A 14,901-nucleotide genomic window follows, 5' to 3' on the forward strand; every position below is an offset into this window, starting at 1 on the left:
AAATACAGTACCTACAAAATGAGGAAACACTGCTCATAACTGTGCATTTCCACACTTCCTCCTCCATCCTGTAAGTCATATTCCTTTTTTTTTTTCTTTAAAGTCCTGCCTGACCTGTCAAGGCAGCCTTTGTTGATCTGCATCCTGCCTCCAATCATTCCATTCGGGGCTCACTTTAGAGAATACTGTTGGGACAAATCAACCAATCAATTAACCATTCAGTGGATATTAATGGAGTAGTTTAAAGCCTTCTGCAGAACTTTGAGGATGCACAGTGGGAAATAAGTAAGTATAAGAAGGAGTGTCTTCCCAAAGAAGAGCTACTATTTACTAGTTTTTGTTGTTCTTATTGTTGTTTGGAGTACTAGGGATTGAATCCAGAGGTGCTCTACCACTGAGCTACATCCCCAGCCCTTTTTATTTTTATTTTGAATCAGGGTCTCCCTAAGTTGGCTTGGTTGGCCTGGAATTTGTGATTTTCCTGCCTCATATTCCAAAGTAGCTCGGATTACAGGTGTGTGACACCATGCCTGGCTATTTACTAGTATTTGAGAAGAGAAGGCAACACATGAAAAAAAGGTGAACAATGCCAAAGTACTAAACTTTAAAAGGGTCTACTTTAAATGAATTGCCTGCTATAAGTAGTATAAATGTCTAGGGGAAAAAAAGGCTACTAGTAAAAGCTTTAAATAAAGCTTTCTTGAGAAATGGGACTTTCGTTGGACTGTAGGGAGAAAAGACAGATATATGGAAAATCCGTATTCAAGATATATGAATAGAGCTTGAGAAGTGTGAAGGGAAATGGTTGTTGCTTCAAAATAAGAATAAAATCTTAGGTAGGATGCTTGCATGTGAGGAGGTAAAGCAGGGGAGCTGGGTGCAAGCTCAGGTGTGGTTGGTGCTTTATTCCTTACTCTGAGACATTTTACCAAAAACACTGACAACATTCCAGATGGATATTTTCTTTTCTTTTCTTTTTCTAATTTTTTATATTGTGGAAGAAACCTAGAGGTGCTTTTATCACTAAGTTACATCTTCAGTCCTTTTTATTTTGAGTCAGTGTCTCTCTCACTAAATTGCCAAGGCTAGCCTGGAATTTGAGATCCTCCTGTCTCAGCCTCCAAAATCACTGAGTTTACAGGTTTACACTGCAGTACTGGGCTTCCAAGGTAGATTAACATACAGAAGATATTTTGTATCTGTTATTTTTTGCCACATGCCTTTAGCCAGCATCTCAAGGACTCATTGGTAGTGGTAGATAAGGCAAAGTATTTGAAAGGTTATTCTAAAGAAAAGTACAGGATATGGACCCTAGGTAATGAACTGCTTCACAGGATCCTTGATAGATTTAACTCATAGGCTCATCACCTTCCCAACATAATCCACCCACTACTCTTTAGCAAAAAACTGACTACCTACCAGTGACCATTATAAGTGTAGATATCCTGTGTTTTTTTTTTTTTTCTTTTCATTTAAGGAAGTATAGTCAAGTGTGGCTTAGCAATGGGGACATGTCCCAAGAAGTACAGCATTACATGATTTTGTCTTTGTGTGAAAATCAGAGTGAACTTACTCAAACCTGGATGGTATAGGTCAACCACTAGACATGGCCTCTTGATGCAATCAAGAGGTGTGGTAAGGGGCTGGGGCTGGGGCTCAGTGGTAGTGCACTTGCCTGGCATGTGTGAGGCACTGGGTTTGATTCTTAGCACCACATATAAATAAAATAAAGGTCTACCAACAACTAAAAAAGTATTTAAAAAGAAGACATAAACATCAGATGGAGAAAGCTGGTGTTGGCTAACAGAGCACACTGTCAACTTTTCTTTTCCTAAATTTATGCTCTAAAATAATAATAAAAATATAGTGTAGTAAATTCATAAACCACAACATAGCTATTTATTATCATTATCAGGTGTTTTATGCTGTACATAATTGCAGAGCAGGTTGGTCGATATCATCACAAACATCTGAGTATTGCCTTTTGCTACAATGTTGCAGGACTACAATGTCATTAAGGTATCAGAAATCTTGTCAGTTTCTTTATAATCTTATGGGACCACTTTCATGGTCGCCCAAAACATCAAAATATACAGCCTAAATGACTGCGGTAGGCAAATTTTTGTACTCCTTTACTAATAACAAATGATTTGCTATATGGGATTTGGTACAAGGTGGCTGCTTTGACCAGTTGGACTGTAGGTGGGACCAACCTCTTAAGAACATTGTTAAGAAAAGAAAGCAACCCTTTAGAGCAGTGTCTGGCACTCATCTAGCCTTAAGTGTTTGCTCTTATTAGTACAAAGGCCAAGTTTCCTATGGTGTCCCAGTCACTTCCTTGTAAATTCTACAAAGTAGTACAATCCCAGGATCCCAGGAAACTGGAGCTGGCTTGGAACAAGTGGGCATCCACAGTGACTGAACCTAATTGTACGTTTGGGATGTGTAAATGGCATTTATCCAGTTGAAACATGAGCTTGAATATGCAGTCCATTCTTTCTTTCAGCAAGCACTGGTTAGGCATGAGTTATGTGCCAAGCGCTGGGATACCTGTAGGCATGCAGAGTTAGCCTCAACTACAGCACCCTAGGTAATGTGAGCCCTCTACACAAGGCATTTCATGAGAGTTAAGCGTTCTTCTCTTCATTTTCTAGGGAGAGAACTGAGGCTCTCAGAAATTTTTAGTACTTGCCAGGCATTTAACTCAACAGCCATCCCCACTTCCCCCTCCACCGCCCCATCGAATGACCTGGATATGTCCGTGAACATTCTTAAGAAACTTACTCTGTATTGATTAAAAAACAAACAAACAAAAAAACCCGAAAACGCTATGAGACCCTTGGTAACAATTCTGCTCTCTTTCTCTCCAGAGAACTCCAAACGTTGAGCGGGGTCAGAGCATGCCCCCCCTCTACTTACAGGAGCACCCCACTCCTAACACTTTGAGCAGTTAGATCCGAAAGGAAAGGAAAGGAGATGCGAGAGCTTTCGTTGTCCCTTTGGGTCCCTGGGAGACCTTCAGTCTATCCCTAGACCTTCAGTCTAGTCCCTTGGACTGTAGGATCCAAGGCTACCAGGTTGCACGGTGGGTCGCCAGGTTTCTTTGCTTTCAAAGCTCTGCGCGACGGCCACACCAAATACCAAACGGTCACTTCCCCGCCCTCCAGGCGCAGTATGCAAATCCGAGCACCAGGAAGTAGCTGGGACCTCTCGGCCGAGCCCAGCAACAGCCAGTTCCTCTCCCACCGTGCCGGCCCGCGCTGCCTCTCGCTCCCCTGCGGCGGAGCCTTTGGGCCCGACGCGCTGCAGCCTCCTGACCGCTGCAGGCGGGGCATCGGTCACTCCCGATCCCGAGCCTGCAACCCCTTGGCCAAGTGTCCGGCGTTCTCTGCCCGCAGCCCCTCACCAGGAGGGCTCCTCTGGGCTGTCCTGTCGCGCTCCCAGCTTTGAACTCAAGTCACCGTGGAGCTCCGCCGCCGCAGACCCGAAACTTTCACCGTGAGCGGGTGAGTCTCCGGCTTGAGCTCGGGGGCCGTGGTGGGGGGGGGGGGGGCAGAGCAGGGGCCTGGAGGGACTGGGTGGGACCGCGGCTGTGCCACCCGTTGGAGCCCGGGTTGCGGGTTTAGCTCCGGACCCTGGGCTTCGGCAGGGGCCGCGGCAGCAAAGAGCGCGCGCCGCTTCCTGGCCTCCCCAGCGCCCGTCCGCGCTGGTGGAAGCACACAGATGCTTTAAACCTGTGGGTGACCCGCCCCATAGTGGGGGCAGGACGTGGGCGCGGGCGACCGCGGGCGGCCTCAGGTGTCCGCAGCGCTCCCTCCCGCAGAGGTGCGGTGGAGGTGTGGGCACCGGGGCGGGTGCACCGCGCACTCCTCCAGGCTCGGGCGCCGGGGCCGGCTGCTGTCCCGGTTCCGTCCACTCGCAGTGCGCCGCGGGGAAGCCCCTGTCCGCGCGAGTCCGCACGCAGCCGGGATCCCCGGGGGAACTCCTTGGATTGAGCGATCGGGTCTCACCACTGGGGCCTGGGACCCCAGAGGTGAGGAGTGGGGTTCAGAGCGGTCCCCTCTTTCGGACCTGCGGAAAACTGCCCTCCTTAGCGGCCCCTGGGAGGATGGTGACGTCGAGCGGCTGTGGTGGAGACTGGTGCTCACTCTCCCACAGAGCCGGCTCCTCTCCCCCTGCAGCCTAGCAGTCGGACGCTCTGGCTGGAGGAAGCGAGAGTTATTTTAAGAATTCAGGGGTTGCCTTTCCTTCGCGTTGGGGGATGGGTGTAAGCTCCAGTCCCCACTTTCCTGTGATATCTTGACCAACTGCGCCGGCTTCTTGATCCTGTGCATTTGTAATGTTTCTTCTAACAACAGCCCCACTACCCTGTGGACTAATGGTTGTGACTTTTTAAAAATTCATTTTTTATTTTTGTATATCCGTGGTGTGTGTGTGTGTGTGTGTTGGGGGTGAGGGGGTGTTTCATCCAACTTCTCTGCTATCTTAGAAACCCAAGTTGGAATATAGGACTTGCAATCTCCCAGCTGTGCATGAAGGTGGCCAATTATTGAAATTCCCTGTTTGATTTTTCTCCTCTTTTACAAGTGCCTACCTACCTCCACAGAAAACCCCTAGTAGGTACGTGGCATTCCGTAAATGGTACTGTTATTGTTATTTATTGCAACTAATTCTATTAATAAAAAAACGAGACTCCTTGGTTCTTCACAGTTTGGCTATTTTAAACAAAAGACTATATGTCTGGTTTAGTTTCTGACCTTACTGGTAAGTTGCTTAATAAACACTAGAAGGCTTTACTGTCTCAAAGCAGGTCCAGAGCTGGACATGGTGGTGCATGCCTGTAATCCCAGTGGCTCAGGAGGCTGAGGCAGGAGGATCAGGAGTTCAAAGCCAGTCTCAACAACTTAGAGAGGCCCTAAGGCAACTCAGTGAGACCCTGTCTCTAAATAAAATATAAAAAGGGCTGAGGATATGACTCAGAGGTTAAGCACCCTTGGGATCAACCCCCAGTACAAAAAAAAAAAAAAAAAAAAAAAAAAAAAGAATGAAAGAAAGAAAGAAGGAAAGAGCAGTTTCAATAGTCTAATGCACCCTAAGAACTAGCCAGTAAAGATGTTTGACCCTTGTATTTTCTGCCCCTAGGGGGCTCTAGGGATGTTCTCTCTGTGCAGTCAACACCTATAGCATTGCTTAAGGAATAGACTTTGACAATACATGAGCTTATGGAATTCTTCCAGAGCCAGGGTGAACCCTGATGGGAAATGGGCTGAAGCAGGGGATATCTAGTTGTTTCTCCATTCTCATTTGGAAGTAAGAAAGTAAGCATTTTGAGGCTTCAGAAATTTAATTGAATCCCAAGAGCCTTTGATGACTGAGCTTCTTTGGCTATAATGGGGTGACCCTCTTGCTGAGTGAAGGGTAGAGGGCAGTGGATGTGAGGTAAGAGAAAACAGGAGCCGGGAAACCTGAGTTTGGTTTCTTTCACAGTTTACTGGAGCTGTGATTTGAGATAAACCAATTAGGCCATTGAATGAGCCAGTGTTTCCTTCATAGCAGCAATTAGTCATACTATGGTTCATCCACATGTTTATGGGCTGTATTCTCCACTAGATTGGAAGCTCCACAAGAACACTTTTATCTATCTTGTCCAAAATGATAGCCTGGTGCCTGGCACATAGTAGGTATTCAGTAGAGGTTACTTGGAAGAAGGAAGGAAGTCCTGCCAAGGACATCCGGAGATGAAACAAAGCTAGTCCCTAAGGCATTTGAAGCCTTCTGGGAGCTTTCTGTCCAGGAATTTGAGGGACTTTGTTGAGCAACACTGGTGTTCTAAATGGAAATGTCTGTTCAGGACCGGTCTTCTCTGCTCTATCTGTGGAGTAGCCACATGTCCCCTGATAAGGTAGTTGGCCCAATCTCTTTATCTTAGGATCTTCTTTGTTGCAAAGGTATGCAGAGACTTTGTATATCCAGAGACTGGCTTTCTTTCTTTTCTTTAAAGCAGAAAAGTGGTCTGGCATCATGTTGTAAATCAATGTCTTTCAGTTCTACCTGGATTTGTATTCAGAAATAAATCACCAAAACACCTGAGATTCCAGTTGTTTCTCATGCATATGTATAATTAGCACTTAGCAATATGAAACCATATGACCATTTATACAAACCTATGCTAATTTTATAAATAAGAATATAGCAGGTACATGCCCATGGCATGGGACATGGTTGCTGCTGCTCACTGGCCCTGAAGTCTCTGTGATGCATGGATTAATGCAAACAGTGAAGGGCCACCATGGTCAGTTGGACTCTGGTCAAGGACACACTGAGAGCAAACATGTCCTCAGATATTTCCTGGACAGGTCTTGACAGTGTTGGTGCTACACCTTATGCTTTTCCAAGGTGTTGAAGTTTCCTGAACCCTGACTTCATTTGAACCTTTTATTGTCTGTATAGAATAGGCAGAACAGATAGGGAAAAGGAGATTCAGGAGCTGGTCAAGATCACAGGCTAAGTGGCACCATTGGGTGTAGTAGGTATGTTCTGGCTGTTCCCTCTTGTCTACCTTTGGACCTGTAATAGGTACTTAAAAGCAAAGAAACAAACTTATTATTTAATATATATTGTAGAAATGGAGAAATAGGGAATCATGAAGTCATTGTCTTTTATCACTGGGGATTTACCAGAACTAAGTAGGTAACTGCTCAAGACATAGAAGGAGACCCCCATTAAGTTGAGCACTTGATCTGTCCCTCTGGAAATGAGTTTCTGTGTCTTTCAGCACAGCCTCCTGTGTGGGGGTATGGATAGGGCATCTCCAAAAACTGCTAAGGTGACACCTATGTAGCTATTTTCCAAGCAGCTCTAGTGACAGTCTTGGTGGCTGTTAAGATGTTTATTGGTTAGTACAGAAATGCCCAAGGAACATTAGGCAAAAGTGCTTTAAAGTGCTTCTCCAAGAACCCTACCAGCCTTTTTCTATGGTTGTTGTAACAATCAGAGCATCATTCAAGGTAAAAATATAAGGTTAGGAGACAGGGCCTATAGCATGCATGGTAAAATAACACACATCCCATTGTATGCTCATTTGCTATGTGCAAGACATCACTCTAAACCAATATTCTTATAATACATATTCATTGCCTTCCATCCTTTAAGTCTGTTCATGGAAGAGGAAGTCTTTTTTTTTTTTTTTTTAATAGTCAGAGATACTGAAATGTTCCTTACAGCTGCTTAGTTTCCTGATTTAAATTGTGAAACTTTGAGTTCACTCTATCATCATTTCTAAAATTTATTTTGAGTAAGTTCCCATTTGAGGGGAGACACACAAGGGTAAAAATTAGCATGGAAAGCTGCCAAGTGAGGGATGAGACATTGTGTAACACAGACTTTCTCTTATCTTTGGCTTAAATTAGCTGGAAGAATTCTCTTGAAATTTAGAATAGCAATAGGTTTGTCCAAGGTAACAAGTGTAGGGACCTGTAATAGCCCTTATTCTTTATTTTTTGGACTTTTTCTTCATTTTTGTTCCATTCTTCATTTTCCCGTCTTACTGAATAAGCCATCAACATTCATTATTTGCCACTAAGTGATTTCTGGAAAGTCATATTTATAATCAGGATATAGTTTTCCTGGGGCAGCTCTCTCTCAAAGTGTTGTTTGTTTTATTAACACTTGATATATTTCCAATTCCCCCTTCTCTCTCTCTGTTCGTCAGCTCTTTTTCTATCATCTAACAAAGCTTCTTTCAAACCAGGAATAGATAGGACATGAGTTTGACCAATTATGGGAAGAGATTATCAGTTAGTCTCATTATTATAACTCTTCATTACTCATCATACTGAGATCGCTCAATGATGTCTGACAAAACGACAAAACTAATGGGGATAAAATTATAGCAATTTCCTAATGGTCTAGATTCTGGTTTGTGGAGTTGTAGAACATTGGGAAGAAGTCTTCGTGGGTGTGTAGCTCGGAGTCTTTTAGTTTGTTTCATTTCCTTTTGTACAGTTAGTACTTCAGACAAAGTCAAATGCTGCTCTGGCTTTGAGCAGTCTCACCTCTCTCTGAGCATCTACAATCCCTCTTGTCAGACTTTATTGACCCCCAAATGGTACTGGTTGGAAACTCCTTGAAAATGTGTTCCTACTTCCCTCCCTCAGATCCAGAGTGGTAAAACTTTGGGTGGGGAGCTAGGTGCCTGTGGGCTTCTCTTGGGTGCTGGTGAGAGTATATAGGGAGTCTATGGGTCTGTGTTCATTCTGCCTCTGCTTGAAGTAACCAGGTCCAGTCTGCTTGGTGTTTGGACCTTGTGGGTGCCTCACTCTTCCTGTAAATGTTAACCCCCCCCCCCCAGGGAGGGGAATGGAGAAGCTTGTCTGTCAGGGGGCCTCTGGAGAAGGAGGACCACTTCTGCTTTCCACGGGAAAGCTGTGTCACTTGAGAACAGAACTGCAGCCTGAGGGAGGAGCCCGAGGGAGGAGGGGCAAGGAAGTGATACTTCCTCCTGCTCCGAAGCCCTATGCCCAGTCATAGCCTGCAGCCCCACCTTGGCCTCCAGAGTTGCTTTTCCCATAGCATTCTTCCCATCACCCCTTTTCTGTCCATTTTCAGTTTTTCAGGCAGAAAGGAAAGAAGGGGGGATGGAGGGAGAAATGAAGAGAGGGGAGATAAATCCACAGTCACCAGTCTACATCTCTCCCAAGCAAAGGCCACTGTGGCCATACTTGATTTATTTTATTTTTAATTTTTTAAATTTTTATTAGAGCTTTAGGGTTATACTTAGTAGTTGGATTCATCCCAACATGTGGGCACAGAAATCATTTTCAGTTCACGATTCTCCTCTTTCCCTCCCCCTTTTTCTTCTATTCTCCCCACCCCCATGCTTGATTTTTTTTTTTTTTTTTTTTTTTTTTTTTTTTAAACAGCAACAGAAAGATGTGCATGTTGGAATTCCCCATCATGGAGATGATTGCAAAACTCTAAGTAGATATTTTGCAATCATTTAATGTTCAGGCAATATAATACTTTCTTGATCCTAACCACAATAGTTGAGGGCTATTTTGAAAATTACTTGAGCTATAGCCCTTTATTAAATTCTTGGGAAGGAGCAATGGCTCTCAAGCTTCTTGTCAGAGTCTAGAGCAGTCCTATGAGCCAGGCTGGTGAGCTGCACCATTTTTCAGGGTATAAAATACAGAAGTGAGCCCAGATATTGCACAAGCCCTGTCCAGGAAAGAGGTTTGTTAAAACAAATATAAATTAAGATACAGCCACACAGTGGAAGAACCTGTAGATGTCCTCAGAGGTAGCATTCAATTATACATTTTTTTTTTTTTTTTTTGAGTTACTTGGCTTTGAACTCAGGGGCACTTTACCACTGAGAAATATATCCAGCCCTTTTAATTATTTTATTTTGAGACAGTATCTTACTAAGTTGCTAAGACTGGTCTTGAATTAGTGATCCTTCTGCCTCAGCCTCCTGGATTGCTGGAATGACAGGTGTACACTTCTGTGCCTGACTCATCATACTTATTAATATGAAAAAAAATTTTAAAAGCTGAACATCAACTGATAAGTAATACTCTGATGCCATTTCTAAAATAAAATATTCATATATAGGACACAACCTATAAGCTCTCTCTATAAAAAATTTATACTGAAGTTATGTTTTGTGTGGGGGGGTGGTGGTGGTGCTGGGATTGAACCTATGGCCTTGTGTATGTGAGGCAGATACCCTACCAACTGAGCTATATCCTAACCCCAATACTGAAGCTTTAATAGTGGTTATTTGGGGGTGAATGCTGATCTTTTCCCATTCATCCATCTATCCATTCATTCTCTCTCTCTCTCTCTCTCTCTCTCTCTCTTTCTCTCTGTCTCTCTCTCTCTCTCTGTCTCTCTCTTTCTCTCTTTCTCTGTTGGGATCCAACCTGAGGCCCAATACATATAGAGAAGTATTCTACCATTGAGCTACATCCCAGCCCTCATTTTTATTTTTATATTTATTTATTTATTTTTTAGCTGTAGTTGAACACATCATCTTTATTTTATTTATTTATGTTTATGTGGTGCTGAGGATAGAACTCAGAGCCTTGCATGTTCAAGGCGAGTGCTCTACTGCTGAGCCACAACTCCAGCCTCCCTCATTTTTATTTTATTTTATTAATATATATATATATATATATATATATATATATATATATATATATATATATTGTATCTGGACACAATGTCTTTATTTATTTTTATGTGGTGCTGAGGATTGAACTCAGTGCCTCACTTGCGAGGTGGGCGCTCTACCTCTGAGCCACAGCCCCATTCCTCATTTTTATTTTTAAAACAAAAAGTATCACTTGTGATTTTAAAATGGCAGATAAGGAGCAATGAAATGAAGCTAAGCTGGGCTCAGTGGTGCACTCCTACAATCTGAGCCACTGGAGAGGCTGAGGCAAGAGGATCATAAGTTTGAGGTCAGCCTCAGTAATTTAGTGAGATCCAGTCTCAAAATAAAGAAAAACAAAAAGGCCTGGGGATGTAGCTCAGTGGTAGAGTACCCACTCTTGGGTTCAATCACCAGTACCATGAATGAATGAATGAATGAATGAACGAACGAACGAATGAACAAATGCCTGTGTGACTTCAGAGAGGCCTGTAGGAGCAATCAGGCAACTTTGAATTTAGCATGGCCAGAATGAAGCTCATATGTATATACAGTTGTCCCTGGATATTCCTGGGGTATTGGTTCTAGGATTCCCTGATGATCCAAAATTCTAGAATGCCCACGTCCTCGTTTATGTAAATGTCATACAATGAGCATATAACCTATATGCTTCCTCTCATACACTTGAAGTCATCTCTAGGTTACTTATACACTGTAAATGCTGTGCAAATAGTTGTTAGACTGTATTATTTAGAGAATAATATAAAAAAAAGTTTGTACATGTTCAGTACAGATTGTGTGTGTGTGGTGCTGGGGTTGCAACCCAGGGCCTCGTGCATGCTACACATGTGCTGCACTACTGAGCAGTTTCGCCAGCCACAGATGCAATTGTTTTCTGTATGGTTTTTGTCTGCAGTTGATTGAAACCATGAACATAGAACTCAGGGATACAAAGGACCAACTTATAATTGTAAGCAGACCTGCCCTAGGAGAGCTGATGGGCCAGGAAAGTTGTAAACAGAATTTTTTTTTTTTTTTTTTTTTTTTTGATACTGAGGATTGAACTCAGGGGTCCTTTAAAATGAGCCACATCCCCATTCTTTTTTATTTTTATTTTGAGACAGGGTCTTGCTAAGTTGCTAAGGCCAGCCTCCAACTTGCTATCCTCCTGTGTCAGCCTCCTGAGTTGACACCACCATGCCGGGCAGAATGTTTTCTTCAAGAAGCTTCCACTGTTATGTTTAGTGTTCACTATAGAAGCTCTTTCCTATGCTATTGTTATTGTTATTGTTTGTGGTTCTGGTGGCTGAGCTCGAGGACTCACTTCCTCATTGTAGGCACTGCTCTCCCATTGAACAGCATCCTGGAGTACCACCTGTGAGTCAGACACAACGTGAGGAATGGGGTACAAATCTGCATGTATTGGTGGGAATTGGGAAGGAGAGGCCCACAGGTAGGGAAGAAGAACCTGACTGAGAAAGGACAGGATGGGATCCTGCAGGGAGCAGTGCTGGGATCTCTCAGTGCCTCTTCACCTTGCTCTGGGCAGCTGTGATAAGGCTTAACAGGTAGGCTTGGAGAGTCCTTGGCAATAATACCAATGATGGCTTTGATCCCATAAATGAATCGAATCACCAGAGCCTTTTAATGAGAAGCCATTAAAACAAAAGGCAATTTCTTACTAGCCTTTTTCATGACAAAGCATTTATGATGTAGCCAAAGAATGAAAAGACATGGACACTCCTTTACTTCTTTATAAAGGTAATTGAGCAAGAGACTCCAAGGGACTTCCCCAGAGATTGTCTGGGAGCTATAAAATAACATTTATTGCTGTTTGTCATGAGAATCAGAGGCTTAATCACATAACGGTCACCTGCAAGTAGGTACCTGAAATCTGCCCTAAATAATGTTGATCTTGCCCTAATTTTGCTTAAAACTTCTTGGTGACGGCAATGTTAGTGAAGAAACATGCCATTTGGAGTAGGTTATCTACATTTCTGGAGGATTACTAGTCTTTTCCATTCAATTTGAAATAGGAGAATATGCTGTAATATATCAGATTGGCATTGGAATTATTCTTTTGGTTTAGAGTTTATTAAAAGCATCACTTTCACTAGAAATAGCAATATTTGGTTCAAACCAAGCAGCCAGCTGCATTTCAGGCACAGCATATTGAACGTCTACCATGCTCAATGCCTGTGAGAGACAAGGAGAGATAATATATCAAAGAAAAGTGGTCTACTAAGTTATATCTGAATTTCTGTCTAGGCTTTACCAATTTATGACTTTGGGCAAGTTAGTTAGTCTCATCCTTTCTTCCTTTAAAAGAAGATAATAATGCTACATTCCGTAGTGCATGGCTGTAAATCCCCAGACACTCGGGAGGCTGAAGCAGGAGGATTTTATTTTGAGGCCAGCCTCAACAATTTAGTTAGACCTTGATTCAAAATAAAAAAAGTAAAAAGAGCTGGGGATGTAGTGGAAGAGTACCCCTGGGCTCAATTCCCCAGGACCTAATGATAATAGTAAGTATAATAAAATTATTATTATTATTAGACACTGGGGATTATTATTATAAATGTCTCCAGTGGCATTGTTTCTGGTGCACAGTGGGTGAGCTGTATTTTACTACGTGACTGAGCACTTCCGCCTTGGAATGGGGGAATCCTGTTCCTTCCTTCCATTAACAAACAGATAGGGAACAAGAAAGGTTCAAAGTCTAATGGGGGAGGCATCACCATCTTGCCTGGGAAGTGCTGCAGTATCAGAGAGGGCACAGGGACACCAAGAGTGTGATCAGTGTTGTCCTAGATGTATGTGTGTATATATATGTGTGTGTGGGAGCAGCAATAAAGGGGTCTTGGGGCTGGGCTTGTATCTCAGTGGTAAAGTGTTTGCCTAACACACGTGAGGCACTAGGTTTGATCCTCAGCACCACATAAAAATAAATAAAAACAAAGGTATTGTGGCCACCTACAACTAATACACACACACACACACACACACACACACACACACACACACATGTTTATAAGACAATATGTATATTGAAAAAAGGGGGATGTCTTGGTCGGTGATGGCGCAAACATGGTGATCCAGCTGGTTTTGTAAGGGGAGAAAGAATTTTCCAGTTGCTGCCTGTAAGAGAAATGCAAAGATTTAAAAGCCCAGAACGGCTGGAGCTTCATCCATTTTAAATAAGGAGGGGCTTCATGACCTGGGGAGTGACATTCACATTTGGGAATGGTCACATAATGCCTGGCTTCAAGTGAATTTTTAACGCAGAGTTTATGGTCATGAAGGTGGCACGGTTACAGTTGTTTTGTCTTTCTGGACCACATTGATCTTTTGAATTGTTTGAAGTTGAACAGATGCCAAAGGTATAAACAAGAAATTTTAGGGTAAGGTGAATTTTGTAATTGTCTGTAAGCCTTTGTGAGTGTGTGTGTGTGTGTGTGTGTGTGTGTGTATGTGTGTGTGTGTAATATGATGCTAGAGATTGAACTCAGGGCCTTGCACCTACTAAGCACATGCTCTGCTCCCAGTCCCTATGTATCTTCTACTCTATGGTTTTCAATTATTTTTAAATTTTTAAATTAATTAAGGTAACCACTGATGAAAGGCTTAATTGTAATTTTCCTTAAATTCCATTACACATGAATAATCTTGGACTTTAACTTTCAAGAATTTAGTAGAAGAAAATAATTCTCCATTGCTTTGGTGAATGACTATATATATATATATATATATATATATATATATATATATATATATATGTATGTATTTTAATTGTTGATAGACCTTTATTTCATTTACTTATATGTGGTGCTGAGAATCGAAAACAGTGCCTCACACATGACCACTGAGCCACAGCCCCTGGTGAATGACTTTTAAATGTTACACTGTTGTTGCTTTGATGGATCATCAACAAAAGCTCTTCTGGGTACCCTTTGACAAGTGATTTGTCCCCTTCTGTGTCCAGGATCAACCACTGGGCTTTCAGAATCACCTGTGTTCCTTGCTGGCCAACATTAGAATCATAGAAATTTATAGAATGTAGAGATTTACCGAACATATTACACAGTCACTCCATGGAACGCTGGCCCTCAAAGGTAATTCTCATGCAGGTGACAGAGTTGACATCCGGAGGGCATGCTGACAGGCATATTACTGGGATTACCCAAAGTGGCTCATTTCATTTTTGGAAGGTATCTTTCCATTTTTTCTGTTGCAATAACAAAATACCTAATACTGAGTTGAGTAATTTATAAAGAAAAGTGTGTGATTACACTCCTGTAACCCAGGGACTGGGGAAACTGAGGCAGGAGGATCCCAAGTTTAGGATTAGGCAGACTTTGTTTCAAACTGAAATAAAAAGGGCTGGAGATGGAACTCAGTGGTACAGTGAGGCCCGAGTTCAGTTCTCAGTACTGCAAAATATCAGAAAGAAGAAAGGAAGGGAGAAAAGAAAGGGGATGGGGAAAGGAATTTACTACAGTACTGGAGGCTGTAGTACTCTTCCAAGAGTATGGCACTGGTATTTAGTTGGCATCTTACAAGGGCTGCCATGGTGCCCGATAACATCACATGCCAAGATAGAGCAGGTGTGCTTGAGACAGTTCCCTTCTATTATAGAGCCACTCCTGCAAGAACCCACTGTGGATTGACCCCCACCATCTCCCGGAGGTCCCACCTCTCAGTACCATTAACATGTGACTTTGGGCATTCATTTTCCTAGGCATAAA

At 42.8% G+C, this 14,901-nt stretch overlaps 1 protein-coding gene across 2 annotated transcripts in view; it reads left to right on the forward strand.

Annotated features, from left to right (window-relative positions):
- Window positions 1-3,227: 3,227 nt before the first annotated feature.
- Lyn (LYN proto-oncogene, Src family tyrosine kinase) overlaps window positions 3,228-14,901 on the forward strand; it is a 119,952-nt gene continuing 108,278 nt past the window's right edge. For both annotated transcript variants that reach the window (XM_076835460.1, XM_076835461.1), the window contains exon 1: window positions 3,228-3,506. The gene's annotated coding sequence lies outside the window, so the exon portion shown is untranslated. The remainder of the gene's footprint in view (window positions 3,507-14,901) is intronic.

Source organism: Callospermophilus lateralis, chromosome 16 (assembly GCF_048772815.1).
Source record: "Callospermophilus lateralis isolate mCalLat2 chromosome 16, mCalLat2.hap1, whole genome shotgun sequence".
Classification (NCBI taxonomy): domain Eukaryota; kingdom Metazoa; phylum Chordata; class Mammalia; order Rodentia; family Sciuridae; genus Callospermophilus; species Callospermophilus lateralis.